Raw genomic sequence first — 12120 nt, 5'->3', positions numbered from 1 at the left:
TGATGGATTGATGCTGACGTCCAGAGCAGTCTCAGGATTGAGCCCCACATCTGATTCTCGGCTTGGTCTTGCTAAGACAAATGACTTGCAGGCTAAAGGTTTATGTCACAGCTTCAGCAGGGCCAGGGGGTAAAGGTCAGTAACTATTTTCCCTTGCTCTCCCTCTCTACTTTCTCTGTATATGTATACTGTGTCGAACTTTTAAAAAATCGTTTCCAGTCAGTTTCTCATGCCAAACTGTTGTTTTTGATATGACCTAAGTTTATGAGAAAAATCTCATCTAATACAAAATACAGCAGGACAAGCATTAGGAAATAAAAGAAAATCAATCCCCTGAAAAACCAGTTTTTACCCATTAATCACAACTCTGTGAAGAGAGAACATGAGAGCTGAGATTGTCCAGCCAGAAGAAGGCTCAGGTTGCAGCCCATCAATGTGTAATAAATACTTGATGGGAGGGAGTAAAGAAGGAGCCAGCAGCTTCTCAGAGGTGTCAAGATGCCAAGAGGTGGGGTAAGAGGCAATGGGCACAAACTAAAATACCCTGAGCTCCACCCAAACACAGGAAAACCCCCAGCAGGTTGCCCAGAGAGGGCATGGAATCACCATGCTGGAGATATCCACAACCCAAATGGTCCAGAGCAGACTGCTTTAGGTGTCACTGCTTGAGCAGATGGCTGGACCAGCCAGCCCTCAGCTCCCTCCCAACCTCAGCCATTCCATGGTTCTACCTCAGCTGGTTATGTATAAATGACCTTGGAAAGTCAAGCAGCATGAAAGATAACATGACTCCCTTTTCACTCTGGATCACTTGTGCAGAAAGCCTGGCTGGAAGTCAGAAATAGATAAAACAGGTCATTGAATTATTATCCAGGAGACAGGTTAAATTCAAACCTCACACTTATCAGCATGGCCCCCTGTGTTCTGTGCAGGACACTGGAGCCCTTTGCCTGGCACTTGCACCTCACTGGATGCAGACCATGGAGCAGCAGTGGACCAAAGACAAAATGTCACTATTATCCATAAACCTGGAAAAAATTCTATTTAACAAATACACCCAGAGTAGAGCTGATCTTCCAGCAGAAAGAGATCACATTTTACAGCTTCCTTCACTCCTATGCCATCAATAAAACATGCCAGCAGATGTTCACGACCAGATGCAGGGAAGCAGCTGAACTATTGCTACCATGATAGCAAGTATCTCCTACCCAGAACTAAAATATCAGAAATTTAGTTTTTGTATTGTCTTTATGCAAAATACTATTTGTTCTCCTTCACACTTGAGCTTTTAAAAAATATATAAAAACAAAAAAACTTTTTGCCTACAGAGATTTATAAATTCACAGACCTATTCAGACTCAGGAACAAAACTAATTCCCCATGTCTCCCCAGACAACTGATATAGCACTTGGTTTCACTTCGTTTAAGTTAAAATTCAAGGTAGTTTGCAATGTGCCAAGATGAGCAAACACTTGCATAACACTTGTGCACACACTGGAAAAGCAAGATTAGCTTCCTAAGGCTTTGGGTCACAACTACAGAGAGAACTACTTAATTTTTTTCAGAAAAATTACTAATGATTTTCAGAAAAGAGTAACTTCACTTATAAGATTAGTTTAATTCATTATGTTTTCTCTCTCAGTTTCTTTCTTTACTTGTGCTAACTGTTGCATAATCAATGTGTGAAGAAATATCCCAACACCATGGATTTCTTATCTCATGATCTCCTTCTAACAAAAAACAAATGCTAGCCTAAGTCAGTAAGAAAATGCCCAGCACCTTGATTGATGTTCTCTGCCCAGAGCTGTTTATCTGGTCTATACTTCTCCCAGTCTCCAATTCCCTCCATAAGTTTCCTCTGCAAAGTATTACTTTTTCAGAGTCTTTAGGAAGCTGTTCAAATGTAAAGACAGCTTTGCAGGAATCCACAAAAGGAGAGTGCAAGCATACTCAGCAACCCACCAAGGTTCACTGCTTGTTCTCATGCCCTTCAGTCATCTCCCATGGGGGTTTTGCTGCCCAACCTTCCTTCTCCACAAGGATGAGATGCCTATTCACATACAAATCAAACATACCTCCCAGTCACTCTCCACGGCTGTGCCCACCAGTGCCCAGGTTTCTCTTCTTCTTCCTTCCCTAGGTGAACCATGCCTATGTGTGCTTCCAGAATGTTATTTATTTCTAACTATACTTACTGTTTATCTCGAGTCCTTTAATAGCTAAACTACAGTATTCATTAGAGGCTGAAAAATATAATTGGAAATGATATTGGCTTTTTGAACTACTCGTATTAAAAAAGTTACTGCATGAGGCTTAAAAATAAAGTTGCTTAGCCCTAATTTTCCTTGACAGTTCTTATATAAAAAGTTTTACCATTTTCTATTCCAGAGTCAGAATAAATCATGTAATATCACATGTGAGTATAACTAAACCCAGCGTCTTTTCCAGCTCCATTATGCACACAGGCTCTCACAGGAGATCAGCTGATGTGACTGGTATCTCAGTCTAAGCACACATTATTTGGTTATCACAATAACCAATTGAATTTTGCCTCCATAATCCATCTTCTGATCGATTCCCACCAGCCCAGCCTGATCCAGCACTGCAAGCAGCAGAGTTTGCAATCCAGCAGAAATCAGCTCTCCTGCACATGTCAGAGCCGCAGCAGTGCCACGCTCCAGCACCGCTGCTGCTCCGGAGCCACTGCAGACACACAAATTCCTGAAATCCAGGCAAAAAACAGCCACCAATTTCAGAGATCTGACAGGAAAAGGGATGGGAAGGACCACCAGACCACCAGGATGTGACACCCTTCCAGAAAAAGATTCTTAAGTCATCCCTAAACATTTTTCTCTACTGGCAACTGTCTGAGCTGAAGCAGGCCATTGGTGCAGATGACTCCACAGAACTGCTATTCTGAAGTGAATCTCAGTACCTTAATTTTCAAAATACACTTGCATAATTTTGCCTGTAATTCTGTGTTACATAAACTGTGTTTGCCACTTCATGTCTTTAAGTCACAGCCACATTCTTCTAGTAACAAAAATTATTTTAATTTTCAAAGTGGAATCTCAGTCCAGTTTATTACACAGATGAAACATAAGTGTATGTGGATTTTTTAAATGCGTGCTGTGAAATTAGATGTATTTTTTTTAAACAGCAGCTGCTAAATTTCTGTTCCAAGCGATTACTTCTGACAGATAAAACTAGTTACTACAGACAACATCAGCAGCCTACTGGGAACACAGAAGTATTGCTACTATGAGCAAACAAACTGTGTTTCTTGGGGTAGAAACCCTGAAAAGTTTTAAAAAGAGGGGGCTTGATCCAGGTACAAGAGTAAAAATAGACAAACTAGAAGTTGGTGCAGCAATCTCACTCCCTAGCAGAGAAGCTAATGCAGCATAACACCATGTGCCAGGCTGCAGCTCAAGAACCTGCCCTGGAAGACATCCTCTGGGGAGGTGTAAAGGTAAAACTGAGACCCAGCAGGATGGGAGGAGAAGTCAGCTCTGCAAATTTGCATCTCTTTCTTGCAACTCTGCCAAAGACACAAAAACCTGCTTGAAATTCATGGGGGCACATTCATCTGTCCCTCAGCGGCTCCAAACCCATTTAACAGGAACAATTAAGTGGTTTAGAAACAGTAGCACAAGCTGCATTGGGCAGTTACTTCACAAGCTTTCCAAAAAGTGGATCTGGGGAGCTGGGAAGGACCTAAAGGCAAATTCATTCCTTTTTTTACTGTTTTCCTTTGGTTGACTGTCCTAGGCTGCACAGCAAGGGTATAGTCATGACAGGTGCTAATAGTGAAATTTCAAGCATCTCTACCTCTTAGTCCTGTTTGCTTGGCTGCACCTGGATGTGAACCCAGCACCAGGCTCACACCCTGTGAGCTGCACAGGGGCTGCTGGTGGGGCCAGAAGCTGCAGAGCTCACACAGCACCAGCACTGTGCCCAAATGCCAGCCCTCCCTTCCCACAGCCTGGCACAGACAGGCTGCAAGGAGGGAGTCCCTCCGAGGTCTGTATTTCACAGCTCAGCCTGCTTTCACTCTGCTCCTTCTGCATCTGTCCTTTAGTGGTAGAAGGAACTGCAAATAGAGAAGCCAAGTCAGCTGTGACTCCTAAGACTAAAAAGGATAATGGTGGAAAGCCAGGCAGGACCCAGGCCCATCCTGGACTTGTTAAAGGGGTGCAAATCTCCTGGTTTGTGCTGCTCATGAACAAGCATTTTTAATGACATAGGTGATTTAGCTGAGCTATTTTACTTCTATGAACAGCTCAAGTGGATCCTAGACTCTGGAACAGCCCCACAATTTCACAAATGTCAGTAAGGGCAAGGTAGAAGACAGTCAAGGCTGTCATCCATTAAATATAATCATGTCCTTCCTTAGTTTGCATTTGAGGAAGAATCAGGTAATGTAATGCCATCATGGTATCTGCATAAAAAGATCCAAAGAACACAGCATTTTTTGTTTGAAAATGCACAGGCCCACCCTCCTTTGGGGAGTCCACATCCAGATCAAAGCAGGAAACAACTGAATGGGTTCACCAGTTATTGACAGAGCACAGGGTGACGTTAGAAATCCTGACTTGCTGCTTTAGCCACTTTAAATGTAGTAAACAACAATGTAAATAAAGAGGCCTGGCAGCATGTCGATGTATTTAACTGCAGTTCATTTGGTCCCAGGAGCAGAGTTAAGAGTTCAGTATAGGCTGTATTTATGAAAGCCTGAGTGCACACAATGAAACACAACACGCCCTTTTACTTCACCTGGGGTTTTATCCCAAAATATAGTTCTGAAACAGATCTGGATTAGCTTACAACAGGATTTGCAGGAGAAGTCTGTAAGAGTAAAACCAAGAATTTAGAAATTCAGTCAGAGCTAGGTTAAAGTTATCTCAAATGAAATAGAATAGAATTGAAAAGTCCTGTTAAGAGGAAGTTGCAAGAAAATTTACATCTAGTGTTCATAAAAGGCTGGCATTAGATTTTTTCATTAAGTGTCTATACAAACTCAGCACAAAACAGTGCTGGAACCCTCAGGTTCAAAAACAGTACAAAGGCAGCATCTTCATGAGAGGGCAGAGCAAAGAAAAAGAAGCTTCTCATCCCCCACCTTGGTCAACCAAAGGCCACAGCCTCATACTCCAAAAGTGAAGGTGGTTACAAGCACCCCACACAGCAGGGTCAGGACAGAGAGGGACACTCTGAAAGAGGGATGCTGGGTCTGCAGGACCCAGCCAAAGGAGAGCCCTGAGCACTTTGAAGCTCAAAACTTATGTGGCCCAAAAAGAGCAAAGTGTGGCTGTCCCCAAGGCCTGGCCAGCCTGTGCCTGCAGAGCCCACCAAGGCAATTCCCACCAGGAACACCTGGTGTTTTTCTGCACATGGAAACGTGTATCTACCCCCTACATGTATCTTGCCAAAAACCACTTCACAAGATGACAGGCTGTTTATGCCTCTATTAATCTTAATGGCTTTGTGTAGAACAGGATGTAATTGAAAACTCCATGATTGTACTTAAGTTGTCAAGGACACAGTTGTCATAGCTACAAGTAAAGCTCAAGTGTCGGTTACTCAGGGTTGCTTATTTATTTATCAACACCAACAGCACTGGACAGTCCCAGGAGTCTTCAGAAGAATAGAAATGGAGAGACTGTTTTGTCCTTCAAGTCTTGACAGAACAGTAAATATTGCACACAAAAGCATAATAAACCAGTTTTTTTTGCACAGCTCCCTTCTCTTTCTCCACATGCAGCTGGCATTCAAGTCAGTCTGCTGTGAGCACTGCAGCAAAAGCACAAGCCAAGCTGCACTGCACAAGATGAAAACCTCACACCTACAACTTGGAAGTACTGTCCAGGATCCATAGGGACACGACAATCCCTACCTGCTTCATGACAGCTGCACTCAGGTCAGGGCTGAACCAGCAGCGAAGCCACAACAGGTTCAGTCCTTCCATCAAGTTTTAAAACTCATATACAGCCTAAAGTCTCACTACGCTCATGTGTCCAGGTTCTCCTCCTCAGGTGCCCACTAAGCAGGGTTTGGTTCCTAGATATGAATACATGATTTTCTTTTTTTCTTAAAATAAAATCTTTCTGCCCTTGTCTCTGTTTAACCTCTCTCTAAAAAATACTGGGCCAAGGAAAGACTCCTGGGCCCTAAACCAGCAAATAAGAACAGGTAGGAATGTTATGATGATGGCACACTAGGATCCAGGTGACCCACTAAACTTCTGAGCAGCTCATTTGTGAACTGTTGGCACAGCTAAGGCAGGATGAGATGTGCCAATACCTTCCCTGTGAAAGGAGTACATTGTCTCAGGAAAAGAAAAAAAATGGAATTGAAACAAGCATCTGCAAGAAATTGGGCAAGTTCCAGATGCAAAGCCTACAATACCTACATAAATGGCATAATGGTACATAAATGATGATAAAAAACAAGCACAACTAAACTTACATTAGCTAAAAAATTCTAATCTTTTTTAGGAATTTTTTAGCAGTTCCCCCTGAAAAAACCTGCACATTGATATTTCAGTGAACTTTACAAGCAAGGTACATATAAAAACATCTCTTCAAGCATATTTTAAATCTATTATTTTAAATGCAGATAGCAATATATATCTAAACCATGCCTCTGCATTTCCACACGTTTCCTGGACCAAAACAGCCCAGCTCACAATGGATTAAACAAATTACTGCACAGCTGTGCTTTTCAGATTAGTTGGTCCACAAGCATTTTGTAGTTTTGAAAAAATTGAAGTATTGCAAAATACCCTCAAAGTGGTATTTCCAATGAAATTCAGTTATATTCCTTGTAAGATTTTATGCCTAGCATCTTACTGCTACCTCCCCAGAGATCAGGAAAACAGACAGATAAATAGCATCAAATAAAAGCACAATTTATTTTACTGTGTCATAAGGCATAAAATAGCTCACTTGGAGACAGCCTGCACCAAACCAAGGGAAACATCTTAAGCCAGGGCGAGAGCTCTGGTTTCTCAAGGTGACCCCCATTCCAGCCGAGGACATGGAAAAGCAGAGCCATGCAGGAGATTTCTTGTACAAGAGGTCCAGAAAACAAACCAGGAGCAGCTATCCCTGCGTATCCGTGGCAGGGACACTGTAACCACACACACACACAGAGCTGCTCGAACACAAATCCCCGCGTTGCCCTCTGGGCAGAGTGTGCAGCGTGGCCGGCTGCTGTGCCCACCCCACCGCCCGCGGGCACACGGCAAAGGCACTTACAGGACTCGGACGCGAACTCCAGCTCTCCCGTTGGAAGTGCTGCTCCCAGGCTCCCCACAGCCAGCTCCTGGGTTGGAAATGCTGCTCCCTGATTCACTGTGTGCCTCCCTTCAGCGCAGGCTGCTGCTGGTTGTGCTGGTGAGGAATGCCATCGCTGCCAGCTCTTTCCAGCAGCCGCGCAGCGGGGACAGGCATCACCCAGAGGAAGCCCTGCGCCGCAGCCCCGCAGCTCGGCTGGGGGGATGCCCCAGTTAATGGAGGTTAATGGAACCAGCTCCTGGCAGCTACAGCCTGTGCTCAGCCAAAGCCAGCAGAGAGGAACACCCGACTCGCCTCAGACCTGAGAGCATCTGTCTCTGGAATGTGGGCGTCCGGGTTCATCTGAAAGCCTCCTCGGCAGCTTTCTGAAAACAAATTCTGAGACGCAGAGCCAGACTGTGATAAGGTTTGAAATGGCTCCCTACTTTCCAACAATTGTGGAAGTTGAAGAACAGGCTTTGTCCCTAAACCCCTTATTTTTACTCTGGTTTGCAAATATCCTGAGGGTGACACCCAGGCACACCACTGTCACAAAATAACCTTGGTTTGGTTCATTCCCTTCAGGTGGTGCGCAGGCAGCACGGCAGGCAGCACGCGTCCCAGCGGCACCTCACCTCCCGCTGCACACTGCTCCTGATGGCAATGGGGGGATGTGGACACCCACAAAACACCAGCAGTATCCCTTCAGGCACAAGGATGCAGGGAAAAGCAGCACAGGGTGCCATGGCCGAGGCTGGGCTACCATCACCAGGTTGCCATGGTGTCGGGGGGGGCAAGAGGGAAGATGCGCCAGAACGCAGAGAGGCTGAGCCGCTTCAGATTTAAATCCCTGTGACAGCATTTCGGCAGAGCCACTGCACAGTTGCTGTGGCAACCGACGAGTGAAAAATCACAGAGGAAATCTGTAATTATTACAAGCGAGGTGGTGACTTACCCACTTCAGTAATCAGAGCATTACAACAGCTAAAGGAGAGGAGGGGGAGCTCGTGCCCCCCAACAGGCAGGGCTGCAGTGCAGCAGGGAGCCAGGCACGAGATCCAAGCTGGGCTCCCACTTTAGGCTCTGCAAGCTCCAGCTTTGGGATGCAACACTTGGGCAGGATGCTGCCTCAGCACAGGGTTCAGTGTTGCACCCCATCTGCAAGGGGGCAGATGAGGGAGCAGCCAGAGTGAGCCCCAGACTTGCACTGCTGGCTCAGCACAAGCAGAGTGGGGAACAAGGAAGGGTCCGAGGCAGGCAGAAGCAAGGACAGATAGCAGCAGCAAGGGACAAAGATGGAAGATGTGATGCTTACAGGAGGCAGATAATGTCCCTGGCAACTGAGTGACTCGAGCGTGTGCTGCTCCTGCAGCACCACACTCCCTTCTGCCCCTTCTCTCAGAACAGCCACAGCAGCAATACTGGTTCGGTTGAGGTGGCTGGTTTGATGGTCATTGTGCTAACACAGGAACAGCAAGGGACAAAGCTGTTCAGCCAGAGCAGACACACTCTGCAGTGTCTCCCTTGTAACACTACCTGGCCCAGGTCATTTACACACCAACATCCACACAACCCATTTACACCCATTGCAGGAGCACAAGTTTTAAAGTCACCATGTTGTTTCCCAGAGCGTTTCTACACAAAATGGACAATTGATCAGCATCCAGACAAGCTGACAATCAAAATGCCACTAACACCAACAAGGAAGAGAATCCAGCATGGTTAATCCTGTTCTGGTTGCCTTCTCCTTTGCTGGAGACTGTAGCCTGGAATCTCATGTGAGTACTGTGAGCAACTGTCATGAAAGGAGGCCAGACTGCAGTTATTTGTAAGACAGATCCCGTAACAATCAGTTGATTTGATCCAAAATAAGAACTGAACCTCATCCCTCACCTTCTTCATTATTTAAAATGTTATTAATTACATACACAGACTGTAAACAACACATTTTAACTGGCCTGTACTGGTTACTAGTCATTAGAACAAACTGGTCGCTCTAAACTGAACCTGTTAGCCAGATAATTTACCACAGAAAGTGCCACAATCCTATTCAGACAGATGGTTAATACACATACACATCACAGAGAAGAGGGGAAAGGACTGAGAAAAACTATAGGTGCTTAATTGAAGAGCAATTCACCATGTCAGTGATTTATTATTACACTTATTCAGTGTAGTAATAATCAGGATTACAGCTCCTAAGGAAGACTGAGGTTCTTGTGCCTCTGCTGAATGCTCCCTTGGATGATGTGAGGCTAAACTCATTAAACAAAATGAAGCTGGATGAAAAGTACTTTGTGCTGCAAAATGCTAACAAGTTATATGGCAACATCATCTAGAGACTCCAGTCAGCACAGTGCCCCGTCATGCTGAGTCATGTCACATCCAACTGCTTGGAAACCCATCCTGCAGAGCGACAACAACCCTGCTGTAAACTTTTATTTGTAGTGGATTTCTTTTGCTTTAACCCTTGCATCAAATGGCCTAACACCAACTGCCACTTCCTGGACAGAGCCTAAATTCTTGCTGCTCTGTATGGCTGCTTTCATCCCTCCATACCTACAACTACCCTGCCTGGCAGGCTGGATGCACAAAGATGATGACAATGACTAAGTCCTGTTGCAGGGCAAAAAACATAGGAGTCCCATGTCAGTGATTTGAAGCAACTATAATTATGAAAAATTTATCTAAGATGTATTAAAATTGTGCAGTTCACAAAAGTGGGAGCTGTAACAAAAACCCCATGGACTTGCATTTGATTTAATCAAGAGAATAGTGGTAATGAAATCTATCTGAACAGTCTGTCATTGGAAAGGATGTGGCACATCACATTCTGCTCTGATTTGCAGTTGTCAAGGGAAGACTCACTCATTGCCTCCTAACAGTGAAGAATTGTGTAATCTCCAGCTTCAGCAGAAACAACTGTTAGTATATTGTTGTGTACCAATGCTACAAACATCCTTTTGAAATACATGATGGTGACAGAAAACAAAATGGGAATTAGATTCTGGCCAGGCTGGTCCACAACACCAAGTAAAAGCACATGTTTAGTATCAAAGATATTTTGTTTTTATGGAAAATACTGGAATACTCTGTTATCAGTGCGTTTCATTGAAAATGATGGCAAATTCCACCAGAAGCAACTCTAGAGCCCTCCTTGACCCCTGCCTCACATCCTAGAAAGCAGGGATGCTTTCTGCTACACTTTGTTAAGAAAAACAAAGCAGTTCAAACAATGCAGCTACAGTACTTGGAGAAGAATTCAGCATTCAGAAATAGCAGCTCCAGGGTAGAGACAAGATATCAAAACCCTAAATGTCATACATGTCTGCAAGAAATGGGAACAAAACACATCAGTATCACAAAGCAGAGAGCAAAGCATGCTGGATACTCAGCACTTGTCTCAGTCCTCCTTCAAAAAACAGAGGTGCCACAAGACTCAACAGCAGGATCCTAAACCTGCATGAAGAGGGAAATCAATGCCTCTCTTAAGGGCTTGTTGTATCTGGAGAAGGAATATAGCACAAGCTGGAGTGTCGTATCAACTTGCAGGTATTGTGAGCAGTAATCACTAGGTTCACCTTAAAATACATTAAAAAGTATTTCCATGCAGCTGCAAGGAAACGAAGTAAGACTATATAAATGTTGACCCCAAGTTAATTACAAAAATCTGAGCGAATGATTTGCAGACGGTAGGATAAAGATCTTATTTGGCCAAAGAGGATTACCATGAAGGGCAAAACAAAATTAAAAGGACAACTGGGATTGCTTAGCTTTGTGAGAAAGCCAGCACACTGCATCTTTCCAGCCTGTGGCTGGCCAGAAAGCTGCTTCCCATCCTAGCATATCCAGTAACTTTATGCTCCATGTAGAGAGGCAGTTTTTCTTTTGTGATAGAAGTTAAAAGGCTCATGAACACAGTGGAATTCAGCACAATCAAAACCACTAACTGCAGGGATTTCATTTGGTGGGCAGATGTTGAGCTTGAAAAAGTCAGAGGTTGCACATGTGCAGGGCACACCTGAACTGCACCTGCACTACTCGCTAATCATTCACTGCTGTAACTTGCACTGACCCAGGGACAGGGGATCACCCCCACTGCTCTTCACGTCAACTGCTTTAATTCCCATTAAACATGAGAACTTCACATTCAGAAGGAAAGGGATGGAGGAATTACTGTGCAATTCTACTATACAAAAGTCCTATTATTTTCTGTTTATTCAGGCAATAGGTAAAAAGGAACAGCAGTTGGGAAGTTTTCAAAACAGTTCAGGAAACACAGATATGTACACAGTGTTAAAAAGACTCTGTTACTAAATTCCCTAGTATGTTTAGAACATTATTTTTGGGCTCCAGATGGAGAAAAACTAGTGCCAATCCGATTCAGCAAGATACATGTTTCTCGAGTGGTCTCTTTTACTTCACTGGGCCCATTCACAAAAACTAGAGTTGGGAATGAGACAAAGAACTCTGCTGAATTAATGGCAAGGTAGAAAAACTGGGAACTGGAAGACTCTCTGATGATCAAAACCTGAAAGTTACCCACTGAAAAAATCCACAAGGCTGCTGCACGAACAGTACTTTACTCCTTACATATTGCTTATTTACTCCTTACATATTGCCTGTTTAACCAAACTAATGAATCTGCCGCAATATCACACAGGTACTAAATACCTGGATACAAATTTGAGGAGACAAATTGGACCTTACTAAGTGTGCTAATGGCTAAACTCTCTGGTGAAGGCTCATCGAGGTACATCTCTACTGCACCCTCAGCTCTGACACCCATAAGGAACTGGGCTCTGCTCTTCAGTCTGGCACATCCAAGTGGAGATTTTATGCA

The 12120-nt window shown here is 44.1% G+C and overlaps 1 protein-coding gene across 4 annotated transcripts in view; it reads right to left on the bottom strand.

Moving 5' to 3' along the window:
• The window catches only part of ABAT (4-aminobutyrate aminotransferase), a 48955-nt gene that overhangs the window by 27719 nt on the left and 9116 nt on the right, over positions 1–12120 (bottom strand). Inside the window, exon 1 of one of the 4 annotated variants that reach the window (XM_088064003.1) lies at positions 7260–7543. The exons of the other annotated variants lie outside the window; for them this stretch is intronic. The gene's annotated coding sequence lies outside the window, so the exon portion shown is untranslated. Of the gene's footprint in view, positions 1–7259; positions 7544–12120 lie in introns of those variants that run through there. 4 annotated transcript variants of the gene reach the window in all.

This window comes from Pseudopodoces humilis, chromosome 18 (genome assembly GCF_049639895.1).
Source record: "Pseudopodoces humilis isolate 2021_Gansu_Grassland_sample_001 chromosome 18, ASM4963989v1, whole genome shotgun sequence".
Lineage (NCBI taxonomy): Eukaryota > Metazoa > Chordata > Aves > Passeriformes > Paridae > Pseudopodoces > Pseudopodoces humilis.
This window is presented reverse-complemented; position numbering and strand designations above follow the sequence as displayed.